Source organism: Poecilia latipinna, unplaced genomic scaffold (genome assembly GCF_001443285.1).
Source record: "Poecilia latipinna isolate Pla-1442-1.1 unplaced genomic scaffold, P_latipinna-1.0 Scaffold79, whole genome shotgun sequence".
Taxonomy (NCBI): domain Eukaryota; kingdom Metazoa; phylum Chordata; class Actinopteri; order Cyprinodontiformes; family Poeciliidae; genus Poecilia; species Poecilia latipinna.
In genome coordinates, this window is record NW_015112695.1 from 104,387 (window position 1) to 119,411 (window position 15,025).

The 15,025-nt window shown below is 41.3% G+C and overlaps 1 protein-coding gene and 1 long non-coding RNA gene across 6 annotated transcripts in view; one reads left to right on the forward strand and one right to left on the reverse strand.

Moving 5' to 3' along the window:
* The window catches only part of emid1 (EMI domain containing 1), a 63,304-nt gene that overhangs the window by 26,438 nt on the left and 21,841 nt on the right, over positions 1-15,025 (reverse strand). The gene's annotated exons all lie outside the window — the stretch shown is intronic.
* LOC106937123 (uncharacterized) lies at positions 1,128-11,420 on the forward strand. Its single transcript, XR_001422322.1, has 3 exons — positions 1,128-1,227; positions 7,368-7,370; positions 11,411-11,420. It is a non-coding gene; the product is annotated as an uncharacterized LOC106937123 (long non-coding RNA).

Here is a 15,025-nt window from a genome sequence, read left to right on the forward strand (position 1 = left end):
TTCATGGTACTTTGCACTGAAGGTGAAGTGTGCTTTGAAAGTTCATTGGAAGCGGCAATGGATGGTCTTGTGATCACTGATGCTGAAGTGTCTTTGGTGCTGCTCTTGTTTTTGCCAACATGAAGGAGGAAGACTTCCAGCCTGGAAAGAAAAATAAGAAATATAGCAGAAACATTAGGATAATAAATAAATATTTTAAAAAGAAGTGTGAACAAAACTAATCAGTGTGTGTGTGTCACCGTCACATTCATTCAAATTACTCTGCCCACCTGGTTTACAAAATAAAGCATAAAACAGTCAGAAATAATTACTAAAGAAATTAGTCAGCTTATAGGAAAATTATTGGACAGCATTAAAAGTCGTGCCAACCTGTCTGAAGAAATGTGTTGAAGTCATCGTAACAGGCTTCAGTCACCAACATGACACACTAACAAAGATAAAACATTTTGGCAGTTTTTAGATGTGCCACAGGTACAAAATACCAGAGTCAAATGGCTTAATTGCCTCCTCATTGTGTAGATATGTTCTCCAGAGTCCTGCTAATCACCTAATTATTGTATTCAAATGTGGTGCAGTAGCAGTACATCTAAATGTTGCAGGACAGTGGCCTTCCAGGACTGGAGTTTGACACCTGTGGCATAGATCAAGCCAATGGTCCAGCACAACCAGTCCCCCATTTTGCAGTCTACAGCCAAAAACTTAAAGAAAATGACCCCGCAGCTAAATAATGTTAACTCAAATGGCCTCCAGATTTTCCTGACAGTTTCGATTTTTGGTTAAGATAATAAACAGTCGTATATACCGTGATATCCAAACAAATAAACGTACGTTAAGCGAACTATGTATATGAATCGATACTCTTGCGTAAACGGAAAATTAATGCCTCCATAAAAAAATAGTCAAAAACATGATCATTTTAACATGGAACTTACTTTGCTATAATAAACTCCAGACAAGACGCCATACTGCTGCCTCCGCTCCTCAGGCAAACATGTGACGCAGTAGCGGAACAAGACGGCGTGGGCCGGGGGGCGGGGCATCAAAATGTCATTTTGAAATCCATCTGTTGTAAAGTTAAATTATCATGAGCTTTATTATTTGGGCCTGGTCTAATGACCAGGCCCAAATAATAAAGCTCATGATAATTTAACTTTACAACATGGACATGCCTGCAACAGCGGAGCTAACAAGTTTCATCACCACAAAGAGCGACTCTGTCATTTTGAAGTCCGTCTGACATGAAGTACAACAAACCAAGAGAAGAACAGAAACAGGCTACTGGTCACTAATGATGAAACAACATAAATTCAAAACATGTTAACGTAATCCGTAGAAATGCTCTAGCTAGTTTGCCATTTGTTGCCAAGTGACTGATGATGACGTTGGATTGCTTTTTGTTTAACTCTTTGGAACTCTTTAGTGAGTGTTAGGAAGCTTGGCTTTGTGCAGAGAAAATAGAGACAGTTCCTCAAAACCTACACAGGTAACCCATCGTCTCACAAAGAGGGAAACATAAGGCTTTTCTACACCCATAAACACACGTACGGACCGGGGGGCTAAACTCCCATGAACCCCTCTGCATGTGTGTTTTTGTTTCAGCAAGGAGGCTCAACTGTAATTTGCATTTACCGTTTCCATCAAGGGTTAGAAATCTACAAAATCTGTGTATTTTGTTACTGCCACTGATTTTGTAACAAAGTTAGGCCTGGGATTGATTTCGCTTCCTTTCTGCAGATTAACCTCCTTTCTTTTTGTTTCTTTCTTGCTTGACTGCTTGATTCCGAGGAAACGCAAATAACTCCTCCACAGAAAGTACATCTGTTTGTTTTTATCCGAGCAGTAAATAAAACCGTGCTCCAACAACGCAGGTTTTCTCTTCCTCATTTTGGCCGCACCAAACGCGAGCATAATCAAAATCTCTTCTGGTTACGTTGATTTTTCTTTTGAATTAAAAGGGCTTTATTATTATTAATAATAATAATAATAATAATAATAATAATAATAATAATAATAATTTATTATTATCCAGAACAGAACCAGCCTTGTTTATCGGCTGGTTCATAAGAGGCCCCTGGCTCTGACGCTGCTGCCTCAACAAATCACGGCAGAAGCGGTGAAACTCTCAGGGGTTGCAGATCTCTGATCTAGCAGATGAAAACTGTGATTCTGTCTCAACAAGGTTGAAGCTAAAAGTGCAAAACCTTGATTTCTAATTCTTTTTTTTTTTAAGTAAAACTGTGAAGATAAAAAATTTAATTCGTCTGAGGGATCATTGAGTTACAATTTCTGTGATATAAAATAGATATTGTATTATCTCTTTAGAACCCAAACGGGGTACTGGCCCCTAAGGGCCCCCGTCTAAAACTGTCCATGACTGCTTATGCAGCATTTAGCAGAAATAAGTTATTTTTCCTTTAAGGCAGCAAATTCAGCAACATCTACTTCGCATGCTGATGAATGCAGTAATTTTTGATAGACATATTCACATTAGCGTGGCTAATGCTAAGCTTAAGTAGCTTAGCATTAGCCATGTCTCTCATAAAGTGGAGACATTTTTCCATCTCCGTTCCAACACTGAGCGTATTGCTGTAATACTCGATATTGTAGAAGTGGCTCAAAAGTCTTTAATATTATTTATCAACAATTCAAGATAACACGTTCATTCATTGCGAACGCTGAAGCTCTCTAGATCCAGGAAGCTGAGAAATTACTCAAATAGAGTCACCGAGACTAAAGCATCTAAACAAACGGCTGAAAAGACTAAACAGTGAAAGATGTGGAACTGACCAACTGCAATGACGGTAACAGCAGAACATCATGTAGAGCTTATACGCCACTGGCCTCTGCGAAAACATCCTGTAAAAATCCTGGCAAGCAGACGTCTCACTCCGATTACCCAAACAGGAGTTTACACACATTCGGGCTCCCAGACTGAGCTGCAGCCAAGCAGCGAGAAGGCCAGTTTACAAACTTTTATCTAAACACTCTGCCCCATGTCAAGCGCTGGTGCTGAGTGAGTCAAGAGTTTTCTCTCAGTACGGACAAGTTAAGTCCAGCACACAGCTTGTTTATTCAAGTTTGGTCTGAAAAAGCATGTTGCCACGTCGACCAAATGTAATTTCCCCACTGCGGTGTGATTTGTATGTGAGAGCATAAAAAGGTAAACGCTTGCTAAGTGAGACCTTTAATAGCCCGTGTATTTTCACCGTTATTACCTGCGTAAATAACAGAAACAACGGAGTCCCCTGCAGAAAAGAAATCCATGACAACCAAATACAACACTCCAGTTAAAAAACACCGACTGTACTGGTAACTAAACTCATCCATCCTGAGCCAAAAAAGCAACTTTTAAACTGAAAGCTGGGTCAGCTCCCCTTCTGGATGATGTCCTGCTTCAATAGCAAACCGTAAACCTGCCTCTGTCTCCAGGGCTACAAATGAACTGACTGCAGAGCACATGTGCGGCAAGAAGAGGTCCAAATCTGTCATCACTTCTGTTTTAGTTATCCTTAAGATTCAGCGTCTTTCAGCGAGTATCTTTTGTCCACTTCCCCAACCATAACAAATGATTTGATCCCCGGTTTAGCCCTACTAAGACCGGATAAAGTTGCGGTGAAGGTATCCAGCGAAGCTCTGAGGGCTTGTCCCACCGGACATGTTAAGATGCAGCAGTCAGAAGAATCCAAGACTGCCCGGATGTTTCCCTGCTTCACACTTGAGAGAGATGCAGAGGAATCTGTGAGAGCATGCGATCATCTCCTCATTGTAAATATATCTGTCTGCCAACATAAGCAGCGTGCAGAAACAAAAACTCCCCAGAGAGTTGAGGGTCAAGCATGAACATGTTTTATTTTAATCCGCTGGTGAAATGAATTGCGCTGGGTGATGATTTCGTTGCTGATGGACTTATTAAAGGATATATATTTTTAGAACCAAAGCCTTAGTCGATGGGTACACGTTTGTGAAAATCTACAAAAGTTACGATCGTTACGTTTCTTATCTTGCCATGTGTTTTATTATCTAACTGTGTGTGTCTTGGGGTGAATGGTACTAAACGTGCAGCATCCTAATGGGTCAGGGCAGAGTATGTTTCTTTTTGCCATGGTGTCAACATGCCGTTTTCTGGTTTTGCACCTTTAATGGTGATCTCCAAAGTCAGTCCTGGAGAGACGGCATCCTGCAGGTTTCAGTTCTTTCCACCCGAATCAAATGATGGTTCAATAAAGGCCTCTGCAGAGCATTAACATGCTGAGGATGTAGTTGAGCCTTTTAAATCATCTGATGTATCTAAGACTGGCAGGACAACGGCCTTTGAGGACTGGATCTGGACACTCATAGTTCGCCATAGACAAATCTATGACTGCCTCTGAGATAAACCAGAAGGTTAATTTCCTACATTTGATTATATACATAATTGAAGTGTGAAAAAAAAAGAAAAAAATAGAAGAAATCACATCACTGTCCATGTAGAGATCAGTAAGTCTTTTAACCAGAGACAGTTTATCTACAAAAGACAGAGAGAGAAAAGTTATTTCTTGAAAGTTTGTATCCCTGATGTTTTTGTAACTTTCGTCGTTTCAAACTAAACGCTTATGGGAGTCGGCTTAAATAATAGACAGCGACAAGATGTCTGGAATCAGTTCAGGCTGGAGGAGAATTTGACGCCAGCTCCATCGGTTTCAGGTTGGGCTGCTAGACTTTCATCTTCAATTCCGTGAAGGAGTCATTTGTGTTTTCTTGCCAGACTAGGACATTTTGATCTTGTTCGAAGCAAGAAAAGAAAAATAAAATGAAACTTTTTGCTATACACGTAGGTTATTGCCTTGTATCATATTGTCTTTAATGAACCTTTAGTATTAGGAACCACAAAAAGATTCCCCGACAGCAGATTGATTCCTGCATTAATGCGAAGCAGACATGGCGTCTGGTCAGTGAAAACAAACCCAGCTGTTTCTAAGCATCAAACCTGCAGGTTGTTGAAAGACATCCTCTGTTTTGGATTTGCTTAAGGTTTAATACACACAGGAAGATGTGACTCAACAGCGGGCTCTTAAAACCTCTCACCTAGATTTTGCTCATCTTGCCTCAAATGAAAACCTTGTGAATGCGAGATAAGAAGAAATTGAAGCACAGAGTCCTCACTAAAATCATTTAAAAGTAGCAGCAAAGAAATAAAAACGTAATTTATTGGGTCAGGTGATCGCACCGACTGATGATCCGTCTCTCTGCCTCGCAGTCACAGATGTGAAAGATCTCAGAGTGGCGGCAGAGTGCCAGGATCAACATCATGACCTCCGAGCTCCAGGTTCTGTGAAGGATTGATGGTTCTTGTGCATGCTGCTACTGCACGAACCTCACAATGAGCAGCATAATGCAAATGCATGCATTATATAACTGGCTGGCCAGAGAGTGACCACTGAACTCTGCATAACACATTTATTACCTTGATACTACAGGGGCCACAATTTAAATGGAATAAAGTCATTGTTGCAATAGGTGCCGTGCATGAAACCGGTTTCCTATCGACGTATTTGGAAACTCTTTTCGTTGACCTGATGTAGATTTTTGCGACAAAGACCATGAAGCTCAGAGAGAATCGTGACGTTCTCATCAATATTTAATAATATAACAATATCATGTTCTCCTTATATCGTGCACCATTAGTCGAGACTTTCGACGTGCTGACAAGACAGCGCCTTTGTACTCACGATTGCTTGGAGATGCACACAATCCCACTGGAGCAGAGAGACTGCAGCTATAATTAAAGACAGCGTTTAGCTCTCTCCTTCTAGAAGCAGTAGAATATCAAAAAAATGTGTTCAGGGGAGTGGTACTGGGATCACACCAGATGTGGATTTTGCTGCCGCTAATTTGTGGACTGCAGATGTTCCTAAAGCTGTTGGAGGATAAAGACATCTATTTACATAAAAAGGAATTAAAAATAAAGCCCTAACATGATGCAAGCTTGTCTGGATCTCTGTAACAGGATTCATCATATATGACTCTTAAGCCATAATAAAAAGCTCTGATTGTTTAAGTGCTTTTACATCTTACTGGTTTAAATACATTGTGGTCTGGTTTTATTGTAGCGAATGTGAACTTGAACCTCTCTCTGCGTGAGGTTTAGTCAAAGCAAACTGATATTTCACTTGTAACAAAACATTTTTTCCCACATTACAAGCGAAATAATCTGCCGGTGCAACTAGAACTTTTTCATCAATATTAAGGAATTATTTAACAAAGCTCCTGTATGTTGTTGAAAAGTTACTTCTAAGTTAGTTTTGTCTCAGTTTACCAAGGTATTTGCACTCATAAATTTCATTCTTGATTTTAGTGATTGATCTCTTCAGTTTGTTGGCATTTTTTCCTGAAGTGTTCGTCTTTGTGTTGATTTGAAACATATTCTAAATCAACATACAGAGATCTATTTTTTATTAAATCTTCATTTAAAAAAATATTCATCCTGTAGACTGACTTGTAAACAGCAAAACAGCTCAATGCAGCTTAGCTTAAAACCCAAAGACATTATTTAAAGGTTTTCAGAAAGAAACTGCTCATTCCTCACGCCACACATATAAGTTTGACAACAAATCATTTTCTAGGAGATCCAAATGAAAGAGACGTCATTTAGACCCGTCAGCTCTGATCGGTGCCAAATCTGACCCATGTTCCAGAGTCTCACTGGGGCTGAAATCAGAATTTGGTCCAAAAGTCAGAATACGAGCGCAGCAATCAAACGAATCCACGTGTATAAATACTCCAAAAGAACAAGGGAGTCGATGACTGCGTGAAGCCGAGCTCCTCTCCGTCTAATCCCTGGGTGAATGGTGCACTGTGCGCCAAGCATTCTTCTATGGCTTTTTGGAGATTAGACCCCACTTACTTCCAGCGAGCCCCGCAGGGTGGGATCAAAGCTGGGTGAGCTTTGTGGGTTCCTGGGGATGTCTGGGGGACCGACAGTCAGTTTTTAGGTAGACTTGAAGTGAAATCCAAGACCTCAGCCGAAAATATGAGCGGGCGAAGCAGGACGCACACACCTGGCTGGAGGTTCATGTTGCGTTAATCCATCTGAGCGCTAACTGGCCCTGCACTGATTGATGTAGGAGTAAAAACTTAAACCAAAGCAGTGAAGGCGATATGCGGCACCTCGGCTCAGTGAGGTTACACAAACAGATGGGAGATTTTAATCGTTTCTCTCCTTTGGGTTTGGTTCACAGTTTTGCAGAAGTATTCATATTTTTGAACTCGCCCCAGCCCCCATTTAATTACACTACAACCACACACTTCAATGCCTTTTATTCGACAGACCAGTCTCTGTATTTGGCCCTTCTGAATCAAATACAAAGACCACCATTCAGCTACAGCAGCAAGTCTTGTTGTTTCGTCAAACTTTCACATCAAGAGACTAAAATCTTTGCCCATTCTTCTTTCCAAAGCAGGTCAAGCTCAGTCATACTGGCAGGAGAGCAACTGTGTCTGTGCAGAATAAGATATACATCTACACTTTGACAAGTATATTCTAGCACATTAACATAGTTTGATTAAACCATTTCATTCTACATAGGACTGTGTATTTAGGACTGCTGTTCAAGGTCTAAATTCCTTGCCTGCTTTGTTTTGCCCACGTAGTCCTGTATGTACCGTATTTTCCGCACTGTAAGGCGTACGGGATTATAACGCGATCCTTCAATGAATGGCCTATTTTAAAACTTTTTTCATATATAAGGCGCACCGCATTATAATGCGCATAAAATAGACGCTACAGTAGAGGCTGGAGTTACATTATGCATCCACTAGATGGAGCTGCACTAAACGGAATGTCAACAAAACAGTCCGACTCCAGTTGGCGAGGAGAGCCTTCCGCGACTGGGCCGGGGCGTGGCCGGACGATGGTCACTCTTCTCCGGTCGCGCACAGCCTGTTCTTGTAGAACGTGGTGCTAAATGACCTGCAGACGACCTGATTCTAGACGGTCGGTAGGTAGATAGGTCAGTCAAACTTTATTAACAAACCAGCGTTCTGACAACTATCCCAGCATGCACCGCGCGCTTCTTCTTCTACGGGTGAAAATGAAGTCGGCGGCTGCTGACCATAGTTGCTAGATCTGTTGTGGCTCAATATTGGTCCATATATAAGGCGCACTGTCGGCTTTTGAGGAAATTGAAGGTTTTTAGGTGCGCCTTATAGTGCGGAAAATACGGTAGTTTTAATTATCTCCACATCAGGTCCGACCGTCTTCCCGCTCTCTACAACATGATGCTGCCTCCATATTTCAAGGTGCAAATGGTGACGTGTTTGTGTCATTCGACGTAGAAAATGTTGCGTGTTTGCTAAAATATTCAATTTCAGTTAAGTGTGTTCCCCACACAGCTTCCATCAAATGTTTTTATTATTTTTATATATACACTCATTTTTTTCTTGCCACTCTTCCATAACTGGTGCAAAGGTTTGTTGCCTAAAAGACTAATTGCTAACTTATCAAACAGATTTTCCCACCTGAGCAGCGTATCTCTGCAGCTCCTCCCTATCACTGACGTCTTTGTTGCTTCTCTGATTAATGCTCCACTTGTGTGGTCGGCAAATTTAGGCAGACCGCCATATCTTTGTACCCTCTCCACTTTCACATGCTGGATTAAGTGGTAATCTGTGAGATGTTGAAAGTTTGGGGTTTTGTTCTGTAATCCATTTCTGCTTCGGACTTCTCCACATCTTTCCCTCTGATCTGTCTGCTGTGGCTCCTGGGCTTCATGACGTTGTTTGTTCACTAATCAAGCCACTGAGGTCTTCAAAGAATAGCTGTATTTATCATGTGGTCCAATCAAACACATGGATTTTATTTTATGGTAACAGAGTAAAGAGCCCTATACACACATGCCACACTTTATTTTTATTTGCAAAGATAGTTATAGTATAGTTAAAACTATACACCCCGTGTCACAGTCGTCAAGACTTTGTTTTGGTCCATTATTGTAGCATCACAATAAGTGAAATTAATGGGTTTGAATGCACGAGCAAAGAACAGAATGAAGAGTTTTCACCATGAAAACAGATAAAATATGATAAAGTGAAAGGCAGTTTGGACTTTTTCCAGCCCAACTGGCTAAACATACATCCAACAAGACAAGACAGCCAAAACAGACGTGCCGTTTGATCGGCAGCGACCTTCGAACACCCAAAAAGATCCACTCAACGCATGACCTTTGCCCCAGGAGAAAAGAAAACAGGACGTTTGCCTGAACCTATGAAGGACAACAAAAACAAAGCGGAGGAAGTCTGTTTTCTTCTTTTTTTTTGCAACAATATAATCTGTAAATCTTTTTAAATTAGGAAAACAGCTCCGGGCGAGACCGTCGCACAGAGGGATAGTAAACAGCCCAGGAATACAACAGAAGGAATTAAAAAGACTAACGTTCGGGAGGGCCTCAGGGCACACCGAAAATAAACCGGCTTTGTCCTCAAACATGTTTAACTATTAAAAGGGATTTAGTGTGTCTGTGCTCGTGGCGTATTCTGAGACTAAACCCACAGCAGGAGCAGATACGCAGTGGACCAAAAGATGAGACTAATTACAGCTTGTTGGAATTTTAAAAGCTCATCTATTTATAGTCGAACCGTTCTGCAGCATCTCAGTCCTGATGACACACAGCAGCATGAGGCATGTTTCAGTAACTACCAGGAAACAAACAAACAAACAAAAAAAAGAAAAATAGTAAAAGAAAAACTGTCCTCCAGAGGACTTCAGCACCACACAGACAAACATAATCACAGCTTGGTAAACACGGACAAAAGGCTGATTTATCTTGACGCTCCATCTCTGCTCTTCGTTCCTTCAGCACAAAGTGGAGGTTTATTACCCACGGAGCTTGTTTGTTCGCCTCGTGAACCGTCTCTAACAGGTGTCTTTCTGCATCGGCAAGCGCTCGTTCTCTTCGCTCTATCTGGAGCGGGTCCAAGCCCCACGCCCTTGTATCAAAACACAGCCACAGCTCCTCTGATCTGGGCAGCGTTAACTCCCAACATGTGGTTCTGTCTCATGTCTGCTTCCTCTTGACAGATTCAAATAAAATGGGCCCTTATGCACTCACGCCGGGGACTGTGGTTTGTTTGCATTTCGCACCATTGGAGATAAGTGTGCGTGCTCTACAAAGGGCCGATAAGCCAAAGAGGGCCATCCGGAGCCGAGTGCCGCAGTCGACAAAAACACACACACACACACACACACACACACACACACACAGGAGACAGCTGACGTTTCACTACAATTTACCGAAAAAGCAGGCATAAAACAAGATGAATGACTGACGCTTTCCGCTAAAAAGGTTTCATGAACTACAGATAAGCAGTCTGTTTTTTATATGATCAAGTTTTCATGTTGTTCTTCTGCAACTTGCAAAAAGGTTAATACCATTAGAGTTTTTGGTAACGACACGTCCACAAACTGGTGTGTTTTTAGTGGATTTTATGGGAAAGGTCAACACAAAGTGGAGCATAAGTGTGAAATGGAAAAAAAATCGGCATGGTTTTTAAAATTATATTACAAAGAGAAAGTCTGAAAAAGTGTGGTGTGCATTTAATGCATCCCTTTTTTACTCTGATACCCATAAAGAAAATGTAGCAACTACGAATCCAAATATAAAGGAAGGAATGTGGAGAGAGTCTTACGACAGTACATTTTTAACTAAAAGTTTAAAGCAGGGTTAAATTATATGTCGTGCACTTTACAAATCTTAGAGGAAAACCATTGCTTAAAGAAACTCAATATTAATGCCGTTTTTGTTTCCTACAAACCATGAAAAGCTGGGAGAGACAAATCCCAAAAACAATCACATCTGCAACTGAAGCAAAAGGCTGTTGTACAAAATACTGCCTACGGGGAGTTTAACACAAACGCATCAAACTTTTCAGATTTTTATAGGAAATAAACATTTTTAAACCCATCTGCCCTTTCCCTTCACTCCACAAGTCTACATTGCAGTGAGTTGGTCTCTCCATTGCATAAAATTCAAATAAGTAGTAATGAATTTTGTGATCATAATGTGACAAAATGCGAAAAAAGTTCAAGTGGCCTGTATACTAGTGCAAGGCACGACGTCTTAGGTGTGATCCTGAGGTAGGAACCAGCAGCGACGGATAAAGTGAGAACAAAGCTTTAAGGTAGAAAACAGACCCGAGCTTTAAGAACCGCTGATTTACACGAGGGTACCTTATGCTTCCAGGACAGATTTACTAAGTGTGGAATGAGTTATGCTCCGAACTGTAGAGCAAGATGTAAGGGATTTGGATTTGTGCTCTTTTTTTTGGCAGAGGAGGGATGGGGCACTGAACGATTCAGTGCAGGAAAACTGTCAGGAGCCCGGCGTTCGCATTAGTTCAGGTCCAACTCTGCCTGTGCCTCGGTGCCAAGCGAGAGTCGCTGCCAGGTGATGGACTGCAGTGACGTTTGTTCTCAGCCACTCGCATGCTAAGAGGAGAGATATCGTGGACGCATTAATTCCCCCAAACCTGCAGTTAATTGCCTCTGCAGCAAATCACAGAGACAGACAGATGAGAAAACTGTTGGGGAACGAAAAGGGATTAAAGATAAGAGCACAGATGAAATGTGGGGAAGATGATGGTGTTTCCCTTCACTTCAACCTGCACTTTTCTTCCACCTCGGCAGAATGAGGGCCTTATCTCTGAAAGGCTCTTGAGCACCACATGCCCACTGACAGAGCTGACTGCTGTGCGAATACTTGCGCGCAGCGATGAAAGCATGCACACATACAGAGGAGAGGCTGCCGTGCAGGAGGATGGGGGCAGATCAGAGGAGATCTGAATCTCGCAGAACCATCTCAGCAGCTCAGCCCAAACAACAGCCAAACAATGCCGGGCCATCAATCACGCCTTATCCTTTTAGCTAATAAAACAGACTGTGTGATCACAGTTTTCAGGTCAGCAGTGGTCGACCGGCCCCGCGGGGGCTCCGTCAGGGGCTGACGTGGTGGATGCAGCTCTTATCTCAGCAATGCATTGTAAAAGAACACAGGCTCCCCTTCGGACCCCCCCCCTGCTGGTATTCACACAGTTTTTTTTTTTTTTGTCAAAAGCCATCATTCACTCCCCTCACATGCACATGGATGAGAATCGGCTGATTGAAGACGTGGAAAACTTTAGGACAAAACTGCAGAGTGGACACTTAAGTAGAACCAATATGCAAATTAAGTTGCGGAAACTTCCGGGAATAGAAATCTATTTTCTTCTTTCTAAAAGTCTGGTCTGGGAGAGAAAGGCACTAATGAGTAGGACAAATTTTAATAGCTCACCAAAGTTTCCAGCCCTGAGTAAAACAAAAGACTTAAATTCAACAAACAACTAAGAGGTCAGAGATAAAGAAGTCGGGATGGAATAGATTAGTTTCCAGCTTGTGGCCTTCGTTCTCAAACTCTCAATCTTTTTGTTGCTCCACGTACGCAGCAGGTGAAAAACCAAAGGAGACGGAGCGTTTCAGGAACAGTTTCCCTGTTTCCAACTCTGGAAGTTTTTAAAAAGCAAATGGAAACACTTTTCTTTCCCCAGGTTTTGATGACATGATTTCATTGTGTTTCTTGTTTGTTTTATACCATTGGGATACAATCAGTGCACACTAGACACCTTATCAAACGATAGAGCATCAAGCTTTTGATGCGAATGTGTATCTTTTTGAAAAAAGTGCCACAAGAATCAGAAATTTTGCACCAAACAGAGAGAGGCTGAAAGGTGTCCATAATAAAGTGGCCAGTGAGTGTCATGTTTAGGCCTGTGTGTTTCTGGCAAGATGAGAAACTGTGTGACAGCAGCTGAAGCAAGAAAGGAATCTTAACTAATGCACAGTCAGCTTGTTTTTAAAATCTTCTCTCCTCTATCTGCCACCTTTTCAACTTTTTCTCTGATTTTAACTTAATGCATGATTTTAATCTGTGAAAAATAAATGCCATCATAGTCCAGCATTTCACAACATCAAATATTTATTTAGAAGTTCTGTTTTTTGTGTGCGTTTCTTTTTAAAAACATGCAACAGAAAAACGTGTCAGGAAACACTTACGTCATAACCGGTAAAACTTCAAAATGTGTGATTAATGTCTTAAAAACCAAAAGCCATTTTAGTGTTAAAAACTAATGAGGATATATCACTACAAGAATGTTGAAATGCTGACACCACTATGAACCTAAATAAACTAAATGAAACAATTCATTAGATTATGAATCATGCTGAATTTGGCATTTTAACCTCATACTCTAATCACCAGGAGAGCATTAATCATCACAGTTATGTTATTCCAGAGATCGTATCATCAGTTAGATGTACGGTCACATTGAGACGCAGTGTAAAGTGAAGATAGTTTCTTTATTAAGAGTTACAGGAGAAAAGTTGCACGTTTACAGCAAACGTTTGGTCTTAGTGGCCCTTTGTGGTATAAATCATGTAAATACGAGATCCCCGTGGTGAGAGGACTGTAATCTATCACGGCCGTCCTTTATGCAGCAGCAGCAGAGGTGACATGCAGAGCCCCAAGCTCCAGAGATCACCTCTCCTTCTGCAAGGGAGCAGAACACTCACACACACGCACGCACGCGCGCGCGCGCACGCACGCACACACACACACACACACACACACGCACAGATGAGATAAAACATCTGGTTTGTCTCGACTAAATATGTCTCCCATGTGACATCGTTTGCAGCATCTATCTGTCTGGAGTTAGTATTTATGGGAATGTGGAGTGCTGACGTGATGTATGTATTGTTTCTGTCTTCCCCCTTTGTTGCCGCAGTGCGAGTTGGGCTTTGAAACAGAGCTGGAGGTCTTGGGTCAGAATGACCTTGGGTTATATGATACTTTAGCCAACCTGGACAAAAATGGCCCAAGGTCTTACCTGGAAATGTCTTCATTGTTTAAAACAAGAAGAAACCATACACAATGAGGGAACTTGCAAAGCAATCCCTTTAGTTTAATTTTCTGTACACACCATTTATTTCATTTCAACACTGGACTCACAGAGGAGACTGCACTAAATACATAAAGACCCAATTACAGCTGTCAAGTCCAGCAGATGCAAGCAATAAAGAAACACAACTAAATGTTAAGAACATCTGGCTGCATAAAGGAAAAGCCACAGTCAGGATGCTGCTTCTAAGTCAAAAAGCTATGAGGACAAAAACAAGAAACAAAATAAGCTATTTGGTAGTTTGATGCCACATGACACTACTGTAAACCGACTCATTTAAAGATCAGAACAATTGATTAAACATAAGTACAACACATAGTCAATGCCAATATGTGCTAAGCTAAGTTGTGATATTTCAAAATAAAAATGAAATGATCATGATTTCATCCTTTTTTTTCTGTACATGTCTCCCTTTAAAGAAAAATCTGATCTTAAAACGGCCACTATTCAATTTTTTGACATTTAAATGTAATGTTTCTGAACATTAGAGCAAGTAAAAGATGCTTCTGACTCTGACAGAAAAGAGATGCATCCCACAGATTGTAAAAGGAAAAAATACCACCTGCTGAAGGCTGGGGTATTCTGTAAGAGGGGTTTAGGCAACCTGCAGCACTGCTGGCTTCACAAAAGAGCTGGTTGATTTACCAGTCACCTAAGCTGTGAAGTCTGATGTAAACAAGGGCAAAAAGTTTTACTTCATGGAGCAAAAGTGGCCTGGATGTGAACTCATACATCACCTTCTCGTGTACCAACTCCTTCCCAGATCTTTTGCAACTCTAACAGCAAAACAGGCCACTTGGTTCCCTCTCTATTCTCCTATCTCAGCTTTCAGCAGACAGTATTTACTTCACAAATAGCTCCGGTCTTAGAACTTCCAAAGCAAATCGTTTGGACTTAATTTAAAATATATCCAGAAATGTGGGCATATTTGCCGTAAATGCACACACAGCAACCTTTTTGTGCAGACGGGTGGGTTTTTTTTTCTCCTGCTCAGTAGCACAATTTTAGATGCAAATCTTACTTTCCCTTTCAGCTTATGTGAAAAATTAAACCCATGTGT